This window comes from Natator depressus, chromosome 14, assembly GCF_965152275.1.
Source record: "Natator depressus isolate rNatDep1 chromosome 14, rNatDep2.hap1, whole genome shotgun sequence".
In the NCBI taxonomy this organism is placed as follows: domain Eukaryota; kingdom Metazoa; phylum Chordata; order Testudines; family Cheloniidae; genus Natator; species Natator depressus.
In genome coordinates this window covers 5791155-5815818 of record NC_134247.1, presented here as the reverse complement: position 1 = coordinate 5815818, position 24664 = coordinate 5791155, and positions in this window count along the sequence as shown.

Here is a 24664-nt window from a genome sequence, read left to right as displayed (position 1 = left end):
TTGTTTGTACATGGTAATACTAACTTTATGTTGAAATTCTGAAAGTTTTTTTGGTGTTTTAGGTTTTTATTTCTTTTGGTTTGGTTCTCTGGTTTGTAGCCTGAATGGAACTAAACCAAGCATTGAAAAAGCTTGCCACATACTGTCAGAAATGACATTGCTTTGCCTCACAGAAACTCACAGTGCTACTCTCCTCCACAGTTCAAGGGGCTCAAAGGTTTGAGGAACACGTGTCCGTAGATTGCCATTTCATACAAGCTCTTAACATTACTCAAATCCCTCCCTCTCAGTTTGTCATGACCATCCCAGAATATGAACTAAACAGCATGAGGAAAATGGATTGGAGTACTGAAAACTGCTTTTCCATTTGTCTGTACCCATACATGATAATGCCGAGAGGAAACAATTAAAAATAATGTCTTTTTTTTATTATAACTGAGGCTACAGCTTTTCAACACGATGACTCCAGCAAGACTTGGAGAGACATCCAACAGACCAATGAAATATCCTTAAATTTCAGTTTTGAAAGTTAATTCAGTTGGAGCCATTCTTTTTTGCCAAAAGAGGAACTTTTTTTTTTCCTGCAAATGTTTGCCGATTTCTTCAGACGAGTGGAATAACGTCACAGCTCCAAAGTCTTCTGGAAGTTGTCAGTTCCTAATTTGCCACTTTAGCCTTCTCATTCACCCCATAAATGAGCTATGCAAATAAGTCCTGTGTGGTGGAAGAATGGCAGCGCTCGCATGCCCTGTTGGAGCTCTTTGGGAAATGGGGTGGAAAGGTTCAGCTTCTTTGCTTCATCTTCTGGTGTTTCTCTCTTCCTCCCCCAAAACAAATCCATAGCAGCTTTGCTGACTTTCATGACGAACAAACACATTTAAATCAGCACAAATAACATTTCCAGGGCTCAGTATTTTAGATTGAAAGCATATTTTTCTTGGAGCCTTCTCTCCTGTGTGGGATCTTTTCATGTTTTTTTTTGCCATTGTGTTAGCTTCTCCCTTGTTTTCTTGCAGAGACGTCTGAAATGACTTACACTTAAAATCTTTTTTTTAACAGCTTTCTCCTGTTGCTTTGGCACCACAAATTGTAAGACTTGGCATGATCACCTGGCAGTTCATTCCCATCTCAACTGGTTCCCATTTCCCAGCAGGAACCTTGGACATCTAGGCCAGATCTTTAGCTGGTGTACATAGCTGTAGCCCTATTGACTTCAAGAAAGCTATGCTGATTTACACCAGCTGAGGATCTGGACAAGGAACACGTGTTCACACTGGACCAGATTCTGTTCTCAGTTACATTGCCATAAATTGGTAGGTCGCTGCTCTTTTGACTTCAGAGGAGTGACTCAGAACTTATACTGATATAGCTGAGAACAGAATCTGGTCAATTGATTGAAGGTGATAATGACCAGCCAGTCCATAACTGGAGCTAGGCCCAAGCCACAAAATGCTGACCAGATTTTAAAGGGTGGCAGTGTTGAGATTTGGGAGCCTGGTTTTACCCATCATTGAAATAGACCTTACCCATGAGAGTCACACATTGGTTTCAGAGAGCTTTGTCTCTCTCTTTCACATAGTGTGTTGGAATGACAGTGTTATGGGGTGTATGTATGCCACACTGGCCCAGCTAACAAAGGGTTAATACAGGCACTGCCGGCCACTACCCACTGGAAGCCTCACAGCAAAAGGAAGGGTAGAAGGGCTGGGAAGCAGAGGGGCAGGGCGGCTACCAAAGGAGCGAGCAAGCTGGAAAAAGGAACTCCTGCCAGCGAGCTACAAAAGAGCTGCCCAGAGAAAACGGCCCAGGAGGGGATGAACTGACCGATAGGCTGGAGAGCCTGCAGAGATCCAGGGGAAGGTAGGAAGAAGCTCAGGGCACTGTCAGAGTTGAAGAACCCTGACCTGCTTAGCTAACTTGAGGGTCCCTGAGCTGGAACCCAGTGGAGTGGGTGGGCCTGGGTTCCCCTACCAACCCCCTGATAGACTTGGGAGTGGAGAATGGGTTTTCAGACTCCTGGGACCAGGAATAGCCTGACTGCTGCACTGGGCCAGAGGGTGGGTGGGGGGTGCCCAGGGGCTGCACCAGGCTTGGCCAGAGGGTGGGTGGGGGGTGCCGTCGCATCGCCTCACATGTGGTACCTGAAGTGGGGTGTTGCTGTTTCCTGTCCCCCACAGAACCCCAAAGCAGATATAGAAGCCTCATAAGGCCCAACATGGAAGAAGCACTACGATTACCGGCCCAGCAGCAGGCCTCTGCCCTAGACCAGGAAGCCACGGCACAGGAGCAGCAGCGGCCGACGCAGGCCTTGATGCTACAGCAGTTGCAGGCTCGACAGTGACAGAACAAGCTGCAACCGACCACCCAGCAACAATGGCAGGAGGCCTGGCCGCAGCTTAATAACAGAGCCCGCAGATGCTAGATATGATGCCATCCAGCAGCAGCAGCTGGACAAGCTGCTGCGGGTGCAACTGGTGGAGCACCTGGCTCCGGGACAGAGGAGACAGGCCAACCTCCTGGTCCGTGAGTTCAGGAATGTCTTCTTGGAAGTCCCAGGCCAAATGGCCAGGATGTTCCACCGCACTGAAACTGAGCCAGGGAAAGTAGTGAGAGAGCCCATTGAGCCCCTACCACAAAAGATGCCAGTAATAATCAGAGAGGAATTAGAGAGGATGAGGAAGCTGGGGGTCATTACGGACTGATCACGCCCCACTAAAATGGCTGAACCGCATGAAAGAGACAAATGCACAAATAATGAGATGGTACCTCAGCCTACAACCTCTCTCTTTTGCAGTAGAACATCACCCTGGCTACCAAAAGAGGAATACGGATTTCTTCTCCACAGAAGGGGTGGGGAGAGGGGGGGCATCGCTTCCACAGAGAACACTCCTGCTTCTGCCCAAAGGGGGGAAAGTCTGTTCTGGGGTGTATGTACCCCACACAGGCCCACTGACCAAAGGGTTAATACAGGCACTGCCAGCCATTGCTGATTGGAAGCCTCATAACTGGGAGGATAAAAGGGCTGGAAGCAGAGGGGTGGAGCAGCTCCCAGAGGACTGAGTAGACTGGAGAAAGGAACTTCTGACAGGAAGCTACTAAAGAACAGCTTAGAGGCCCATGGCTCAGGAGGGGATGAACTGACCGATAGGCTGGAGAGCCTGCAGAGATCCAGGGGAAGGTAGGAAGAAGCTCAGGGTACTGTCAGAGTTGAAGAAGCCTGCTTACCTAACTTGAAGATCATGAGCTGGAACCCAATGGAATGGATGGGCCTGGGCTCCCCCACCAACCCTCTGGCAGACTTGGGATTGGAGAAAGGGCTTTCAGACTACTGGGACCAGGAATAGCCTGACAGCCCCGGTGGGCTATGGGAACCCAGGGCCTGCACCGCACTTGGCCAGGGGAGGCGGGGAGGGCTGAGCTGTCGTGCAAACTGCCCCAGAGACAGACTCTAACTGTGATATTCCAATCCAAATACAAGTCCACATTTCACATTTCTAAAGATGTGGAGGTTTTCCAATTCAGGATTTGGTTTCATATGCTATCTCTATTCATAATACAGCCTAACCTGGGAGTAGCTGGTCCTTAGGCAGCTAGGTAATAAATAGTGGTGTACTATGAACCACACTCAGATAATACTTCGTCTCTTTAATCTGTATGGGTATTTTCCTCCATGGGTATAGCTATTCAGAAAATCAAGGCATAAATCACACAATTTAAAACCCAGACACAAATCTGACAAATGTGGTATTTTAAAGGTGGTTGTTTTCTTTTTTTTTTTTAAATGAAGGAAAAGCAAGAGGATGGGGTTGGAATTTTATGATGTGCAACAGAGGTTGTAACCACAGGAAAATCTGCCACCAAAAGCCAAACATTATTCATTTTGGTGGAATGCACTGTTAAAATAGCTCAGCCTTTTAGGAAGAAGGCTTATGTAAAGCATCCAATTTACTTCTCTCTGGAACAGAGAGAACGTTACAAAAACTTTTAAAAAATGATTGACTACATATATGTACAGTATCTTCCCCCTTTGTAGACATACGTAAGGAGGAGCTGTTCTCTTCAATGGACTCATACTGTGTATTAAAGAAAAAGACACACTGCTGGAGGTAATGTTAATCATAGAGGAAAATCAATTCTTTGTCTCATGCCAATTCACTAATACCATTAATTATAGCCAAAGGCTTCAATATCTTCATAATAATCCAGTAAATTTACAACCACAGAAAGAACACTGCAAATTTCAGCTGAATGGTGTGGTAAGGACTGAGAGACTGAGACTATCATATGGCCACTGTTCACTGAATTGAAATGCGACTTAGTGAATCTCAGGTTATAGTCAACAGGTGTCTCCATAAGAAAAGAGGCCGACTGAAATTGGCATATTTTAGCTTTTGACTGATGAGTGGCTTTTGAAATCAATGTCTTTTTCTCCAAAGTTTCACATTTACATTTTTGGGGTTTTACTGTTTTTAAATTGTGCAAATTACAATTTTGGGCATATACTTGGATTTTCGGTGTGAGCATGTGCACCTTAACTCGTCATTTCTTTTCAATAGGATTGTATTCATTCACCTCCACCTTAAATATATTTTACATTGGTTCCATCTGCCCGTTGTAACCAATATATCCCATTTATGGAGGAGCATGGACCCAGTTTAATCCTTACTGAGCTTTCAAAGTCAGTGTGTTTAGCACTTGATTGCCAGATGCTGATAAATCCCAAGTACCCACAAATGAAATGCCTTGACCTAGATGCGCGGGTACAGTTTCACTTGTGTTTAAGGGGCTTCTCTTTGTAGATTCTCCTTTCAAAGGGGGAAGTAGGGTGGGAAAACTTTTTTACTAGGAGGATGGTGAAGCACTGGAATGGGTTACCTAGGGAGGTGGTGGAATCTCTTCCTTAGAGGTTTTCAAGATCAGGCTTGACAAAGCCCTGGCGGGATGATTTAGTTGGGGATTGGTCCTGCTTTGAGCAGGGGGTTGGACTAGATGACCTCCTGAGGTCCCTTCCAACCCTGATATTCTATGATTCTATTCTATGATTAAACAGGGAGGGTGGCCTGACTGGGGATGCTTTTGTTTGTTTTCCCTTCCTTCATACACATGCAGCATGAAGAATACAGCAGACAGCTAACGCATTCTGGGAGCATGGCCACCTGCACCCTACAATACCTCCCATAAGGGGAAATCCCTGGGACAGGGGCACAGGTGCAGTCCTATCGAGCTGCACTGTTGGTGAGCCATAGGGAGGCCAGGAAATCCTGGCACTACCATGGAGGCCCAGGTAATCCCTCGAGCTTTGGCAGCTCCTTTGGGATTCACGGCTTCTGATGGATGAGGGAGCAGAACCTGTGGCCATTGCATGGCCATGGGGGACACAAACTCCACTCCCCACAGCAGAGTGATCCCTGGAAATCTCTATGAGGGGCTCCCCTCTGCCCTGGCTTGTGGATATTTTCCCAGGCTTTCTCACTATTTTTACTGTTGAAAGTAAAGACCTCTAAGACTATATTTTGCCAGGCTCACATACATTAGATGCCATGCTCCACTTCTCCAGAGTGGCTGCATCCACGACCCCTCTTGCCTTTTCCAGTTGCTGCTTATCCCAGTAAAGATGGTGAGTCTCACCACATTCCTTTGCTGAATCAGAGATGAGTAGAATAGATGATCTGACAGATTATGTAGTACCCGTGCCTCTGATTCTCTTCTCGGTTACACTGAGGTAAATTAGGAGCAAGTCCACTCAGATCAGTGGGATGACATGGGAGTAAAACTGATGTCAGGGCAGAATCTGGGTGCCAGAAAGCAAAACTGAGCTCTTAAAGTAAGTCTATTATAATCATCAACATTCATGGAAATTATAATAGCAATTCTACTTCTATAGTGCTTCTTATTAGTGGAACTCAAAGTGCTTTATATCATTATTCCCATTTCACAGATGGGGAAACTGAGGCACAGAGCCGGGAAGTGACTTGTCCAAGATCATCCAGCAGACTAGTGACAGAGCTGGGAATAGATTGCAGGTCCCCCAAGTCCCTGTCCGGTGTTCTATCCACTAGCAAACACTGCCACAAAAGGGACTAAATCGATTGTTGGCATGACGCTCTGAGAACTAGACATCAGGCTCCCAGTTATTTTCACTGGGGCTCATTCCCCACGTTCCCTCTTCTCTACAGTTGCTCTCACTCAGTCTGACTGACATAGTAACCATCCTGGCCCAGGGCTTGCTTCACACACACCCCAAACACAAGAGAGAATCCTGTTGAAAAGCAGATCCAGCAGCTGCATGACTCACCCTGCATATGCACGTTACTCTTTAGCTCTCTCTATATCCCCCCTGCTGATCATATACCCCTCCCAAATGAGAGGTCTCAGACTCAGTTTATCATCCATTTCTTCCCCTTAAATTAAAGACTGAAGCTTGGTGATGGCTTTACCTGGAACTAATTTTAATTTTCCATAATGCAATTTAATAACTGCCTTGTCTGTGATGGGTGGGTGGGTGGGGGAACCAAATATAAGGGAACTAGTAAGAGGGGTAATTGTGTTCAGATGCTCTGGTTATTGCGCATAAAATTTACAATATGTGAAAACTGTGTGTGTGGCTCTCAAGTCTCGAAAACATACGACTGACTTTTTAAATCCGAATTGGAGGGAGTTTGCTCTTTCTGTCGTTCTGTCATTCTTCAGGATTTATTTCTTTCCCTCTAACGATTGTACTCTGCTGCAGTAAAATGCACAACTTACTTGTCCTGACACTTTCTAATGCCTATAGATGGACAGAGAGTTCAGATCAAAATAAAATCAACCCACCTAAACTAACCTTGTTGGGATTCAACTCACTGTCAACCTCTGGAACTCCTTGCCAGAGGGTGTTGTGAAGGTCAATATTATAACGGAGTTCAAAAGGGAGCTAGATAGATTCATGGAAGATAGGTCCATCAATGACTCTTAGCCAGGATGGGCAGGAATGGTGTCCCTAGCCTCTGTTTTCCAGAAGCTGGGATTGGGTGACAGGGGATGGATCACTTGATGATAACCTGTCTGTTCATTCCCTTTGGGGCACCTGCCAGTCGCCACTGTCAGCGGACAGGATACTGGGCTTGATGGACCTTTGGTCTGACCCAGTATGGCCGTTCTTATGTTCTTATTCATCAATTCAGTCTGATAGTTGGCGGTCCCAGCTCTATGGTCTTGGGCAGTGTGAGTGTCACACTGAAGTAAGGTTGGGGAGGGACACACATGAATGAAGCTCATTGACGGAGCAGAGGGAGTGAAAAGGTTTCGACCATCAGGGGAAGTAGACAGCCCTGTGCTCTTGGAGTTTCCTTACCCAGATCTGTACTTGCCTGACCACGAGACATAATATGGGTAGTGTTGTGGTAGCCATGTTGGTCCCAGGATATTAGCGAGACAAGGTGGGTGAAGTAATATCATTTATTGGACCAACTTCTGCTGGTGAGAGAGAGAAGCTTTCGAGCTTACATAGAGTTCCTGACCTGAAGAAGAGCTGTGTCTAAGCTTGAAAGCTTGGCTCTTTCACCAACAGAAGCTGGTCCAATACAAGATATTACCTCAGATATTACCTCACCCACCTTTTCTCTCTCATGTGACATCATGACAGATACACTGCATAGGCTCAGAGTAATGGGCGAAAGCTACAGGGACAGTGGTGAAAAGGCTGTCAAATAAGGTCTGTATTCTCAGTACATCAGTGGGATGGTCTTACGGGTACAGTACTGAATTGAAAGGAGACCATGATTTAATCCTCCTCTTGGGCAAATCACAATAGCTCCCTGTGGCTCAGTTCCCCATCTGTAAAATGGTGCTCATGATATTTCCTGTCTCCTGATGTTTGTTTGTTTGTTTAGACTGAAAGCTCCTCAAGGCAGAAACTGCTCTTCACTATGCGTTTGTACAGTACTTAGCACAATGGGGCTCCAGAGTCATACGTGGCCTTTAAGCATTTCTGTAATGCAATTAATTAATAATAATCAATTTTTGACTAGGGCGCAAAGCCAAACCTCCATGGGTCTATGCACCTGTAGAAATATCCCTCTAATTCCCATTAATTTAAGTAGGAATTGTAGGTATTGAGCCCCTTGCTAGATCAAACCCTTTATAATATTGCAAAATTCCTATGTACAAATTTCTGTTGATGTCATTGGGAGATTTGCATGTATATGAGCTGCAGGATTGGACCCAAATGCTTAGTTCAATTATAAGTCTCTCCCCAGGTATGTTTCTGGGATTTATTTACTGTGATTTTTGGGATGATGTACCAAGAACGAAATTCTCCCTCTGCTGTTTGCTTGAACCTGATGGTTTATGAGCAGGGAGATGTTGCCGAAAAAATATTAAAACATTTTTTTAAAATTACACAAATGTGAGTTATAATAATCTCTAATAGGAAGCGAACAGCTGCCAGACTTCTGCAGACTGTCTGCTTTGGGAAATATTATTAATTTTGACATTAGAGAAACAAAATACCTTGGATGGATGGCTAAGTTTGGAAGTTTATAACCAATGTGCCTTAGATTTGTAACTATTTCCCTCTTCTTATGAGCCAAATGATTTCTCCGACTTCCTTCAAGTCCCTCCTTGAAACACTTCCTTCTTAAGCCTTCCCAGCAATGCTGTCTCCTAAATAACCCCGTGGCTTCACATTTCCAGCAGTCCTCAGCTTGTTCTGTTTCTCTCGCTTGCATTGCTAGTGTCTGAATTATATGGAAAGCCCCTATGGGCAATGACTGTGTCTTATCTGCATGTCCAGAGCTGAGGTCCAACAGTAATAATAATCAATACTGAAATATCTTGTTTTGGAGTTGTATTGGTTTTGAACAATCACTTTCTTTTTTCCACTTGCTTGTGCCAAAACCGGAGCACGACCGAAGCCAATGCTGAAGCAGAAACTCAGAGACACAAGAAATGGTATACTGTATCGACCAATGGACCATCGAATTCAGTATCCTGTCTCTGAGGGCTAGTCTGCACTTTGATTAATTTACAGACCAATTAATGTGCAACATGTTAGTACACTTTAGAAATCTCCCCCGCCCACCCTCCCCCCACCAAATATGCATTATCCCACTGTATAGACAAGGCCTGACAATCCCAGTACTAGATGCTTCAGATTGAAAATGCAAGAAGCCCTACAGTAAGCAAGTGGGGAAAAAAACAGGCCCACAGAGGTTTATTCCTAAACCCCACCAGCAGTTGTTGTATTAGGGTGACCAGATGTCCTGATTTTATAGGGACAGTCCTGATATTTGGGGCTTTTTTTAATATGGGCTCCTATTGCCCCCCACCCCCTGTCGCAATTTTTCACACTCTGCTATCTGTATGCCTCAAAACAAAAAGATTTCTAAGGTTTTAATTCCTCTCAGGGTGAAGTTCTTATTATCCATTTGTGGGCGAGCTGGTTGAAACATGGAAGAAAGGGAGGGAGAAAGGGAGAAATTTTCATGGAAAATTTAAATGTTTGGCAGAAATTCAAAGTCTGCTAAATTTTGGCTGAAAACGAACAATAATTACAACAATTCATCTAATAGCTGAAATTTCAGATTGAAAATGCTGCCGCAGTTCCTCATCCGAGCTGTAGTCCAGGTGCTTCCCGCTTCCACTCCGCTCTATAGGTGGGGCTCACAGCATGGGCTACATCTTTCATGATACACCTCTCCTCTTGGAGAAAGGCAGATCTGCATCATTGGGACTCTCTGGACAGAGTGCATCATGGGAGATGTAGTTTGTCTAGAGAGCCCATCCATAGAGGAGAATGGGGATATGAAGCAACTGAACTACAATTCCCACATGACATTTTTCCATGGAAAGCCAGCACTTTTCATGAAAAACTTGGTTTACCTTCTACTGAACCCCCAATTTGCCATATCCCCCCCCAACAGTTTCAATGGAAAACTTTCAGCCAGCCCGAATTTACATTTCTAATTCCTTTGTGAATCCCGCTGTGCTCTTGGCTTCAATTCTGTCTTGTGCCAATGGGTTGCAGAGGTTAATTGCACACCGTGAAAAATGTACATAGTTCCTTTTTAACAGTTTGAAAGGCAACATATTTAAATGTCATTGAATAGTAGGAAAGAAGCGGACAGATTTCAGATAGTCAGACACAGCAGTTTAAGTCCTTTGAGTGCTCTCTCTCTCTCTCTCTCTCTCTCTCTCTCTCTCTCTCACACACACACACACACACAAACTATGATACACTATCTTCCAAATTCAAGAAAGCAGACAGGCATATCCCCATTCAGGCCATCCTCATTCAGGAAACTACTTTAGCACATGATTCACTTTAAGTATATGTTTAAGTCCCATTATCTGCAATGGGACTTAAAGACATGCTTAAAGTTAAGAACTTTCCAGAATAAGGAGGCTTTCCTGAATCAGAATCCAACTGCTCTACCCTGCAGTCAACTAGATGAAATTATGCTTTGAAAGCCAGCAGTAATGTGGAGATTAAGCATTCATTTCTCTCTTTTTGTTCCTGGGTTTTTGTCTCATGTGGCAATGGGGGGAGGCAAGAGGGGACAAGCTAAAATAAGATTATTTACTTGTTTAATTCTGGCAAGTTCAAAAGCTTATAAAATAGGGGACAAACTTGCTACAGTGATTTACGTGTACTCTATGTTTTGTAATTTGCATATGTCAGCTTCTCTCACCCCACCAGCTCTTTATCCCCATCAGTCACATAGTTTTTCATTCCTTCTAATTTTTGCTGAGAAGCAGATGAAATGCTGTGGCCTCTTTTCTTGGCAAGGAGGAATTACATATGTGCAGTACAGAAGCCCCCCTATTATCCACCCAAGGAGGTATGCACATGAAGCCCTGCCTTATCTTTATGGCAGAAGAGAAAATCAGAGACACTTATGCAGGTAAATTTCTGCACAGTGGGTGAAAGTGATACAGAATCAATGGGCCAGATCCGCAGCTGGTGTAAATCAGTATAGGCCCTTAGAAATCAGTGCAGCTAGGCCGATTTACACCCCCTGGGAATCTGGCCCATAATACAAAGGGTGAATCATAGAACATTCAGAAGTTTTTCTAAGGATCAGTATCAGAAAGAAACTTGTTGACTATGATATGTAACAGGCTGTGAAGCTGCGTAAGTGCCCAGGTACACTGGTGATGGACTTCTTTTCAAAAACCTAGAGAGATGGCCATTTAAAAACCGACTGGGCAAAATACTGGAGAACAGGAAAAAATCCAGTGATGGTAGAAGGATAGACCACCTGATTACACCACCCTGACAAATGCTGAATAGAGTGTAAGGATTGCAGTACTGGACTAAACCAAGGAAGGTACTACTCGGTAAAGGTGGCAGAAGTAAGCCACTAACAAGATCGCTTCTATCTCTATCTTTTCAGATTCCATGAGGAAAGATTCAATTCAAGATATTGATGTCAATGACAAAACTCCCATTGACTTCAACGGGGCCAACACTTCCCTCTGGATGTTTTTCTGAGTTGTTTGAACCACATGGTTCTGCAAAACTGAGCTGGAATTCAGATAAGGAGCAGCTTTCCTGGTGAGGGTTTTGATTATTCCAAGTTCTGATCCCAGCTGAAAATGATATTTTATTGTTTGATATATCTCTTTCTTGTCCTAGCTGGAACGCGGGAGTCCAACGAAAGATAAACCAGTTCATTAAACTTGTTCAGAGAGCAAAGAGAGTGCAGTAGGGACAAAGGTGCTTATCTTAACAAATATTTTTTGCCTTCATCCTGAGTTCTTATAGGCCCAATCCTGCAAGGTTCTGAATGATTTTGACTTCCATTGGCCCAGCTCCTCAACTGGGGTAAATCAGAGTACTATCACTCACTTCAGCAGAGCTCTGCTGATTTGCAACAGCTGAAAGTCTAACCCATTGGCTTCAATCATAGTTGTGAGGACTTGGCAACTTGCAAAATGAGGATATATGTGACTGTGTCTGTGTTGTTTTGGCATGTGCAGGTCCTCCTCCAGGAGACAGTGGGACGTTAGCAGTTTGATCACAGGAAAAAGAAGGGTTTTGATAAATACAAAACCCGATAATTATCTCATTTGGGGGCATTCTACATTTTTTCCTAAACAAATTCCATGGAAAAACTCATGTAGAAAAACATAACTTGTTGCAAACCCACAGATTTCATCTTTTCTTTTTTTCTTAATAGGTCAAAGAAGGGACAAAAAGGGCCTAGCTTGAAAAAGAGCATCTGGATAAAAGAAGAGATTTTTTCCCCCTGTTCTATGTAGGCCTAGGGTAACTTCTTGGAAGAAAAATTCATTCTTAAAACTCCCCTTTTATCATGAAGCCTGGGAAAAAAACCTCTTGGTTAGGCAGCTGGTGTGCTCAGACCACGGTCCATCCTGTTGATCAATAATATCTCACTGTTTCTGTGTGATCCTTGTTGGTCTGATCTACCTGGTGTCTTGTCTTAAAATTTCATTGTAGGCTCTTTGAGATGGGGAATGGCCTTTTGTTCTGTTTGTACAACACTTAGCACAAGGGGATTGTGGTTCACGATCGGGGCTCCTAAAGTGCTCCAGCAATACAAAGAAAGAAAGAACAAGAAGAATATACTCATACTATTGAAATCTGAACATACTTTACGTTTCCATACATTTTTGAAGTAAAACACTGGGTTAATATTTTTTGTTTGAATTTTATCAGCCTTCAAATGTTTAATTTTGTCCAGAAATACTGTACGGTGGGTTGTTCTCGCTTCTGATCCAGCTGAACCACAAAGCACTGAAAATCCATAGTTCAGATATATTCAGATAAGCTTCAAGGGGCTAGTCCTGCTTCCCACTGGAGCCAATAACAAAGTTCTTCTGGTATGTGTACTGATGGGCCACACTATCTGAAGTGCTTGAACATGGTGTTATCCAAAGAACCTTAAGACAAGTATGTGCCCAACTCACATTGAATGGGAGTCCTATCAAAACTCTATTGGATCTGGGTGCCTAGCTCCCTTTTTCCCCTTAAAAATTCCAGCCTGAATGTTTTCCCCATCCAAATTCGATATTCTGAGCTTCCTCTATCACCAGTTAGCCAATATATTTTTCAAAATTGGAAAAAAGTGAGTAGTGTAATCTGGGCTCCATTGAAGTTAATGGCAAAACTTCCATTGACTTCAACTAGGGCAGTATTTCACCTAAGATTTGTGTTGTTTTGAGACATGGTATTTCCTTGTATTCCCACAGGCTAATGTAAATTGAAGTGGTTGTATGACAGCATCTCACACAATGGACTGAGTGTGTGTACATACCAACTTTACCTTAGCATTCACAGTACACAAAAGTTAGCGGCCTGAAACTTGGAACTATCTGCTAATCAGTTGCTAGTGGTTTCTAATTTAGGTTCAGTCTCAAACACAACTAAATTAAAACAAATAAAGAAACAAAAGAGAGGAAAAAGTTTTTTTACAGCCAATTTAACAGCCATTCATTCTCAACACAGCTGCTCAGTTTAATAATTTCCCTCTCCCACCACTTATAAGCTATATTGTTGGTAAAAGATCACTATTTAAAATGTAATGTATCATTTAAAATTGCAAATACTTCCTTCCAAAAAGTTGTTAAGGATGATCCAAGGAATTAAGGCCCTGATTCGGGAAAGCATCTATTCTGGAAAGCACTTAGGGTTAGATTTGGAAAGGTATTAAGGCACCTACTGGGATTTTCAACAGCATCTTGGCACCTAACATCCATTTTAGATCCCTAAATATTAAAAAATCTGGCTCTTAAAAACTTGCTCAATTTTAAGCACATACTTAAATGCATGCTTGTAGCCTCATTGAAACTTCAGTGTTTTCCTGAATCAGGGCCCGTAGATTGACGATCATTACTTTGGTAACAAGAAATGTACTCGCAAAAAGAAAAGGAGGACTTGTGGCACCTTAGAGACTAACAAATTTATTTGAACATAAGCTTTCGTGAGCTACAGCCCACTTCATCAGATGCATTCATCGGATGCATTTTTTTTCCCACTGAATGCATCCGATGAAGTGAGCTGTAGCTCATGAAAGCTTATGCTCAAATAAATTTGTTAATCTCTAAGGTGCCACAAGTACTCCTTTTCTTTTTGCGAATACAGACTAACACGGCTGCTACTCTGAAACCTGTCATTAAGAAATGTACTGCAGCTGTTTAGAGCAGATTTACTTTTTTAATAAACCTTTTTGTTGTGACAAAATTTGGCCTTTAAAATATCAAGAGGGTTTTTTTTATAAACATTTCTATTTTTTTCTCTAATTTTCCTTTTCCTAAAAAATTTCAAGAGAAACTTTACATGAAAAGGTGTTAAACCTGTTTGTTTTAGGACAATATGCCTCCCCCCATTTGGGGGTTTTTGGGTGGTGGGGCAGGAATTTGTTTTATTCTTTCCAATATTGACAATTTTGATTCGTCAGCTTTTTTTCTTTAAAAAAAATCACAGATAATTTGGAAATTGGGCCATGATGAAAAATAAGGAAGTGTTATTTACTCCTTCTCATAACACGAGAACTAGGAGGCACCCAATGAAATTAATAGGCAGCAGATTTAAAACAAACAAAAGGAAGTATTTCTTCACACAATGCACAGTCAACCTGTGGAACTCTTTGCCAGAGGATGTTGTGGAGGCCAAGACTGTAACGGGGTTCAAAAAAGAACTAGATAAATTCATGGAGGACAGGTCCATCAATGTCTGTTAGCCAGGATGGGCAGGGATGATGTCCCCACCTTCTGTTTGCCAGAAGCTGGGAATGAGCGACAGGGGATGGATCACTTGATGATTCCCTGTTCTGTTCATTCCCGCTCGGGCACCTGGCACTGGCCACTGTCGGAAGACAGGATACTGGCCTAGATGGACCTTTGGTCTGACCCAGTATGGCCATTCTTATGTTCTTATGTTAAAAAATGGAATTGAAACATAACTATGGTTTTGCAGAAATTAGAGTATTTTTTTCTATATTTCTGCTACTTCTACTGGTGGTGCTCTGCAATCTATCCTTTATGCATCTGTATCCAATCATATACTACTCTGTATATATTATTTCCCCACCAACTTATAGATTTTTAAAATTAGGACTAATTTAAGTGGCCCTTAAAAAAATAATCACCCACCTCACCACGAAGGCTCACCCATTTCTTAAAGTAAATTTATAATGTTGAGAGAAAATCTCTCAGATCCAGGTTTCCATCCAGAATTGGAATTAGAAATGCCAAAAGATTAGCACACCTGAGTCTCAAAACTTTGAAACTATAATGCTAATGTCACTGCTCTTTAAGGTGCGAGTTGAGAATGATTCAAACTTTCTCATATATCATGAAATAAGACCTATTGCTTTAAATGCACCAGTTCCCTTCCCTATGGAACTATTAGCATCATAGTATGGTGTTTGACCACCTGGAAACCCTTACAAACAATAAACATGAGGATGCTGGCCTTATTTTTGTAGACAGCAACAAATATGTGCCTATATTTCACCTTAAAATAAATCAATCCTTTGTGGTTTCCTTGTCCTCTGTTGTGCCTCTTCAGTGAATTGTCCAGTTTCATCCGAATCATAGTGTCTCATCAGTGTTCTCTGTTACAGAATTGCATTCCCTTGCACTTGCTTGTACTGAATTTTATCTTACAAATATGATGATGAAGTATTACTTATATTACAATCATCCCCAGAAGCCCCAGTAAAGGTTAGGGCCATATTATACTAGGCATTTTACAGACAGAAAAAGAGAATCTCTACCCCGACTATCTTAATTGCTCAATTACCTAGTTTTGGTAGGTGCTTTTAACACCTAGATGCCTCAGATATTTCCCTATGTTCAGGTTTGCCAGAATTCAATTATTATCTTTTTATAATTTTGAGGATAATATCAATGTTTGGTTTTTTTTTTCTATTTTTATCCATTTAAATTTTCACCATTGTGGGAACTTACTGGGATGGGGTTTGTCAGACAGTAGAAGGGGTCAGACAATAATTACCTAATGACAGTAGAGATTCAAAAAGTTGAAGCTTTATAACCATTAAAACACAAATTGTCAACTATATTGAAAGGCAGCTCAGCAGAAGCCAGCACAACTGGCTGTCATTAAAGAATGCTTACTTCAAAAGCATCTTCCAGAAGGGGAAAAATGTTACAATGGGAGTGTACAAACAGCTTGCTGAGAGGAGGTATGTTTTAAAAGGCTTCCTTCTGCTTGTGTGTGTTTTTCTTCATCTTAAAAAGCTCCTTCCTCAATAAGAACACTTAACAAGTATTGGGGGCGAGTGTAAAGAAAATGAGCATCATTCATTGAAGGAACTTTCTGACGTCCACACCCCAAACATTTCCCCTATGTTCAGTCCACTCACCCTGACCTTTTCTAGGCAAATATTACTCACAACTGGCATTTCTGACCAATGTTCGGTCTGGTCTAATTGGCTACAAAGCTTCCAATAACAAGATGTGATGATGTCGATTAAGACCAGATCTTTTCCAGCCCTTGTAAAAAACGCTCAAACTGCGTGTCCCCTATAACCTGTTGCATCAGCTCACCCTCACAAAATGGCAGCTCCCTGGGCAAAGAAAAAGCACTCCTGTAACACACTGGACTTTTTCCTTTCTTTGTGTATGGGTTAATAGGTAAGGGGCCAGGAGATGGCGCTCACAAATATGTAGCATACTTTCTGGGTTTTGTGGGCCAATAAAATTTGTTGTTGTGAACTGCAAATGACTTCCCCTGGCCGCCTTTGACATCAGCTCTTAACAGGGTATCAGAAATAAAACAATTTTAATGGTTTTAATCCTTTGTTGTGGCTAACTGGATGCATTGAGTCACTTCCACAATGGCTGCGAAACAACATTCCACTCCCTGATGTGATGCAAATGCATGGGAACGCCTGTGAAAATGAGCTAAAAGCTTCTGCAGGCTGCAAATGACTTACTCTGTGTAGCCCTTTACATCAGCTCTTAACACAGTTTACAGAAATCAAAATAATACTATAATGATGTAGAAGCTGTTGTGAAGCTGTAACTAAAACCAGCCAGTTATTGTTCTCCAATGTTATTCCATTTGGATTCTGAAGAATTTAATTTACTCCATGGTTTGCCATTCAGAAACCAGAATTCAGGTTGCATTTTCTTCGTCGTGATTGGCCCCACAAGTCACACAGTATTTCTGCTCCTGTGACTGTACAAGTATAATGTTTATAATCAGGTTTCTTTTGTGAACAGCTGTGGAAAGCAAATTTAAAATTGACTTTCAGAGAGTCTCCAAGCAAATGACCGAACAGGCACTTTTTCCTTAAGGAACCGTTCTAGTCACGCTCCAACACGTTTTTTCATAGATTTCAAGGCCAGAAGTGACCACTGTGATGATCCAGCCTGACTGTCTGTATACCACAGGCTATAGAAGCTCCTCAAAATAATCCCTAGAGCAGATCTTTTAGAGAAATATGCAAACTTGATTTAAAAGTTGTCAGGGAGAATTCACCATGACTCCTGAGTGGTGTTCCAATGGTAATTATGCTCACTGTTAAATATTTACGCTGAATTTATCTGAATTTATTTAGTTCCAACTTCCAGCCATTGGATTATGTTAGATCTTTCTCTGCTAGATTAAAAAGCCTACTATTAAATATTTGTTCCCCATGTTGGTACTTAATAACTGTAATCAAGTCATCCCTCAGTCTTCTCTTTGTTGAACTAAATAGATTGAGCTCCTTTGAAGTGAGCTGTAGCTCACAAAAGCTTATGCTCAAATAAATTGGTTAGTCTCTAAGGTGCCACAAGTACTCCTTTTCTTTTTGCGAATACAGACTAACACGGCTGCTACTCTGAAACCTGTCATTGAGCTCCTTGTGTCTCTCACTATAAGGCATGTATTTTAATTCTTTAACCATTTTCATGGCTCTTCTCTGAACTCACATATCAACATCCTTCTTGAACTGTGGCCTCCAGAACTAGACACAATAATCCAGCAACAGTTGCACCAGTGTCAACTATAGAGGTAAAATAACCTCTCTATTCCTACTCAAAAGTCTCTTGTTTATGCATCAGTCATAATCATAAAATCACAGACTGGTAGGACTGGAAGGGACCTCAATAAATCACCTAGTCCAGTCCCCTGAAGGGGACTACTGAGAGCTCACGTACAACTGATTATCCACCAGGATTCCCAAATCTTTTTTTTAAAATCACTGCTTCCTAGGATAGAGTCCCCCATTGTGTACATGTGACCTATGTGGCCACACATTTTCAGTCCCAAACCAAATTTATTTATTTTTTTTATAATCTAACAATGGAAAACTTCTGGTTTTCAGCCAAAAAGGGAAAATTCTGATTTTCCCCCCAACAAACTATTATTTTTTAACAAAACTTTCTATGGCCCCCTCCCCTGCCGTTTTTTTCTGACCAGCTCTACCTTTTTGGTACATTATTTACCCAGCTCCAGCCTATGGTAAATCAGATAATCTGCATTACAAAGCACTGCAGCGGCAGCCACATTTAAAATGATCTTAACATGGTTCCTAAATATGTATAAAAGCCCATTGTAACTGGAAAGCGTAATACGGGAGGGTATGAGTGAAAATAAGTATATCAATATCCAACTCCAAAGCGACTGTTACCAAGGATTCTTCTCTACTGTGCTAATCCATTAAGAAAACGCTGAGATTTCATAACCAGGATTAATTATGTCATGACTCATGGTCATTTAACAGTCTAGAAATAATTTTATGGAAGTGTTCTATGTGAGTTCCTTTTAAAAAGTCATTATGATGAAAAGCATTCACTGTGTGGTCCCACCTGGACGGGGCTAGGATAACTGTTCAGATCAGCTCCTATCTAACAGCGGCAATAAAATAAATAAATTCACCTGTGGACAAGGTATCAGTTGTACTCAAAGGAAAATCATGCTTTTTAAGTAGCGATGGCATAGAGAGTGGTTGTCAGTTTAGAATTGACTGTAAACATCCTATATGTCTCTGTGTGTGTAGATGTCTTCCAATTTCCCCTTTTGTGGGTGTGTCTGCATATGGTGATGCTACACTGCTATCCCTTTCTGGGCAAGAGAAGACTTGTGTAGACTGCTGATTCGTGGAGTTCCTTGGTGCACAGAGGCTACATGTTCGCTGTGACTTGTGGGACACCCCGTGTGGCCAGCCAACTCCCCAGTGTGAATCATGATTCCACCTCCTCTCTGCCCCCTTTGAGGCACCGTGGTAGAAGCAGAGCACCCCTCTGCTCCCATGAGCGCTGGTACTGCAGTTCTGTTTGGTCTTTACGTGGACTACAAAGGGGAGTAAAGAGTAGGCCTGTGGGCAATTGCTCTTACAGCCTTATCACACCCCTCACATCAGGTCATGGCATCACAGTGGACATCACCTCTAATTCCCGCTGTTGATCAGTCCCTGGGATGGCCTGCCTTTATTCAGGCCTTCCACAACCTAGCCCTCCAGTCAGGTGACTTAAAAATTCAATCCCCTTCCGGGTCACAAAAGGTCCAATTGTAAGTTCAAATAAGCCTCTAATCTAATCATTCTTCTTCCCCTCTTGGGCTACCCTGAAGCTCTCTGCCATTTTGTCCCTATGCCCAGGCCCTGCAGAGCTTCTCCTCAGCTGCTTTGCCCAGCAGGTTTCCCCTAGTACACCCCCTTCCCAGGGTCTCTGGCAGCCTATCTCAGGGCTTCCCTGTACCTGCTCCCTATGGGTCTCTTCCAGCCAGCTGCCTAGAGAAGGAACTCCCCCCTGAGTATCCTCCCCCAGACTGAGTTCACAGTTCTGTTTAAGTAGTCCTCTCTCTGTTTCTGTACAGCTGGAGCCCGTCCTTATAATTAAGTCATCAACACACTCAGCTGGGGGATAGCTTCTGGTCACTGGCAAGGCTAAAACTCTCTCTCCACCCACCTCTGGTTGTGACAGGGCCACTTGTGCACCCCGTACCTACTGTGCACTTGTGTAAGGGTCAGGGAGAATCTGCCCCAACAATAGCAATAAAGAAAAGAAAGGTTTGGGGGATGGGAGGATGAGGTGATAATAAGGTAATATAGTCACACAGGTGAATGGCTCACACATTTAAGGGGTAAATATTGAGTATTATGCGGGAGAGAGATGGTTGTTTTTTGTTCATCTGTTAAATTCTAGGCTGGAGTTTGTGGGTCTCCTTGCCAGGATGCAGTTTGAGTGGAGTAAAGTGTTTGGACCACACCTGGAGAATACAGTAACGTGGCATTTGGTTTAATAAAAGGTACCTTCCCAGGATAAAGTCACACATCAGCACATGATCCTTAGACTGCCCTCTGCTTTCCTTGCCTTTCCTTCCAAGTCTTCTCAGGTAATATTCAGTCACTCCCAAAACATGTTCTTTCAAATGTGCATTTCAATCAGAGTTTTCTGGGACAAGGGTGAACTGTAATCACAGCAAACTGCTAGAGATCCCTGCTTTCACCCTGGACTTCCAATGCAGAATCCACTGTCGGGAACCATTTTTTTAATCTCTCTTTAATATTTCAACCAGTTCATAAAGCTGCTTTTGGGACATGACGCAAAACAGCAGTTTAAAGCCATAGATCCTTCTAGTTAATCTATAAGATTAAGCACCTCACACCCACTCGAAAGTATTCCTTGGAACTCAGTATTATGGGCCCTGGATAAATCTGATTTTATAATCCTGCTTAGTCCACATTGATCTGGATAAACAGAGACCCATCATTTGAGAGGGAAGCTCAGAAAGCATCATTTAGGCAAAAGGTGAAGAATATGAACATGTATTTTCAACAAGGACAGGAAGATGCCATAGGCTGTTACCCCATATTACTTACAGCAGATAATCCCCATTGCCCTTTACAATGACACTTCAAATAGAGTCACCTTACTACTGTATAAAACTAGCTGTAGAAAGAAACTTGAGGATGAGTGAGGGAGGTTGTAACGGTGATCTGATTGCTGCACAGTATGAAGGTGTGAGAGAGGAGAATGCATCAGATGGAATGCCAGTGTTTGTATATAAGGCAGAGAAATGTCAGCTTTGAACCCAGTCCCTGCCAATGTGTTTGGTAATGTCTGATTATTTGGAAGGTTACACTGTAGCAAAGGGGTGGCCAACCTGGGGCTCCGGAGCCACATGAGGCTCTTCAGAAGTTAATATGCGGCTCCTTGTCTAGGCACCGACTCCGGGGCTGGAGCAACAGGTGCCAGCTTTCCAGTGTGCTGGGGGCAGGGGGCTCACTGCTCAACCCCTGGCTCTGCCACAGGCCCTGCCCCCCCTCCACCCCTTCCTGCCCCCCTCTCTGAGCCTGCCATGCCCTCACTCCTCCCCCTCCCACCCCTGAGCCTCCTGCACGCCACAAATCAGCTGATGGGGAGGGAAGGGGAGGCGCTGATTAGCGGGCTGCTGGTGGGTGGGAGGTACTGGGAGCAGGGGGGGAGCTAATGGGGGGCTGCTGACATATTACTGTGGCTCTTTGGCAATGTATATTGGTAAATTCTGGCTCCTTCTCAGGCTCAGGTTGGCCATCCCTGCTGTAGCATATACCACGAGCAGAGATGAGGGAGCGGTACAAAATGAAATACATCTGCAAATATTCATTAGAATTTTTAAACAAGGTCAAAGTCCCTCCTCACTCCCCTTGTGTGTTTCCCTCCCATGAATGTTTGAGTGCCTGTCAAAAATGTTTGCCCAACGTGGGTGTCAAAGTCACATATGCGTACGCTCACACTGCTTGTACCCTCCTCCAGTCATGGAACAGAAAGAACAGCATGTGTCTTATCTGATCAGTTTGAACTAGGCGACAAAGCTAGCTCATCTGGTAAAATAGCCAAGATACTCCACTCACTTGGAAAAAAATTAATTGCATTGACCTGTTCTCTGTTCCTCACATTGGGGAAAAGATCAAAACCAAAATAAACACACAACCCAAGTTGTTATCAGTACCAGCTTAAACATTGTTTTACAACCAGCCCTAGACCATCACTCCTTTGGTAGGTCCCTGTCCTGCTGACATTTCTGTTCTGTTCTTAATACACCTTCTTGTGGTCCTTGTTCCCAGTTACTAACTCATTGCATCTGCTTTCCTCATCAGTACTAGCCATCAACAGTAACTTCCACAGGTGCAAGCATGTGCCACTTTGTCCTTTGTTGGTTTAAAGAAGGCTAGAAATATTGACAGAAAAACGCTGCAGCAATTCATAGGAAGAAGAAAGAAACACAAGAGGACTCTACTCCCTTTCACACTTCATTCAACTCTCACCCAGTGTTACCAATTCTCATGATCTTATCACGAGTATCATAATTTGGGCTTTTCTTAAATCTCCACCTCCCTGAGTGAAAGGCTCATTTGATAACCTAGTTTTCATTTGTTTTGTATTGTTATTTGTATTGTGACACTGTCTAAGGGCTGATTAAAAAAAAAAAGTAAGTTCCAGCCATAATGTTGTGGAGAAATGCTAGAAAATGTGGCCTGATTGTAACTTGAAGGTTTATAAACCATAAAGCAAATTAAAAGAACTCAATATTTACTGTTCTTTTAAATCTCATGGTTTTTAAAGCAATCTCATGATTTTTGGGGGCCTGATTTCTGAACCAGGGGTATCAGAACAGAGTGAGACCGGTGGCCATGGCCCCCACACTTTTTACCGGACATAAGGGCGAGCAACAGGGTGGAGGGGACAGAGAGGAGCAAGCGGGGGCGGGGTTTTGGGGAGAAGGGGTGGTGCGGGGGAGGGGCATCGAGGGGGCGGTGCAGCTGGGGGGGGCAGGGCCATGGTTCAGGCACCTGTGGGGCCCCTCCCCCACACTTTTAGGATGCTTCCACCACTTCTGTTCTGAACACAAGGGATGGTTAATTCTGCATTCATTCACATGCTCGTATGACACAAAGCAAGGAAACCCAGAACAGCAAAAGTCACCAGAAAGGTGAAAAGAAAGCAAACAATTTTTTAAAAAGAGAGAGCACCATATCACCATGCTTAGTTCATAGAATAAACTGGGATAACAGAAATTAATCAAGTAAGTTTGGAAAATTGACCAGGTTGAGGAAATCACAATCCTGACATCTGCAAATGTGTTTGTTACCAGTAGGTATTTCCTGAATTGTTTACACAGGCAGTTTTCAGTCTGTGGATTGTTTGTGAATTGTTCATTTTAAACCTAAACTCTTTGTTATTCATGGTTAAATCTGTTTTGAAAACCAGAATTGCCATCCCACGGCCTGACATTTGTTTTCATCCTGAAATAAGCTGAAAAGTTGAAACATCAGAAGTTTTTGATGGAAAAAAAAACATTCTGAAGAATTTCTGTTCAGAAAAGTCATTTGCAATTGTCATCATTTTAAAATGTCAGTTCAAAATAAAACATTTTGTTTTGAATTTTCCCATTGAAGAAATCAGAAAATGTTGTCAAAACTAACATTTTCTTGTGAAAAATTCTGGTTTCTATGAAATCCCATATTCTGTTGAGAAAATGTTTCGATTGAAAATTTCCCCCAACTCTATTTGTGGGCGTGAAATTAGGTCACTCCCACCACTTGATGGCATTTCTCTACTGTAACTAGATAATTGTAATTTTTGGAACAGAGGAGTAAGGAATGACTGATAGTAAAGTGAACCCGATGGATACTGAGTAGTGAGTATACTTGTCAATGCATTGACTACCTTTGGTTGCAGGCCGATATGGATGTTCACGCAAACAGCAATTTCCTAAACATTTATGCAAATAAAAACCGGCTCGTGCAAATATTTGTGGGTAGTGAATCAAAAGGGGGTAGGAATCAAGACTGGATGCTGTTTTAAAAGGTCTGATAGAGCACAAACAGAAGTTATGGACTTGATACAGAAATTACTACCGGAGGTTCTCTGGTCTGTGTTATGCAGGATTTCAGACTATATGACTATAATGGGTCCTATCGCCTTAAAAATCTATAATTGTCTTTTTGTGTTTGTACACCACCTAGCACAATGGGGCCCTTAGCTGCTAGTCACTTTGGGTCCATAATATTGGTAGGATTGTAAGTTTATTATTATTTATTATTATGATCATCATCAAAGATCCATTTGGACAATGGATAATTGTTTTAAACACGGATTTTGCAGTATGTGACCAGCGCTACAAAGCACTGATTTAGTATGTTTCATTTATTGTTCTTAAGAGAGGTTTGTAATTAATCCATATTGAGTTAATGGCTGTTTGGGGTATAGGTAGAGAGCCTGAAAAGATACTGATAGTATGACTAAGGGAAAACAGGAGCTCCTGATTTAACTTTTCTACTACAACAAAGAACATAAAAAGCAGCATATTTAGAATGGATACAAACAAACGTTTTTAAAAACAATGCAACCTGGGGAAGTCATTGACACTAAATACATATTATTATTTTTTGATATAACCATTGTGTCTAGGATCCCCAGTCATGGTCTGAGTCCTACTATACTCAGCGCTGTAGAAACACAGAAGAAACATCCTGTCCCTGTGGCCAAGAGGTTAGCAGGATTAAAGAAAGGATTAGACATGTATCTGGATAATGAGATACTTTAAATAGCATATTAAAACAATTTATTTTTTCATGCCACTAACTCATGGATATTTGGAAGAAAACCCATATGGACAGTTAATATATTTCTCTTCTGCAAAGTGTCTTGCACCTTTTTCTGAAGAATCGAATAGGGATCACTTTCAGAGACAGCATACCAGACTAGATGGACTGTTCTG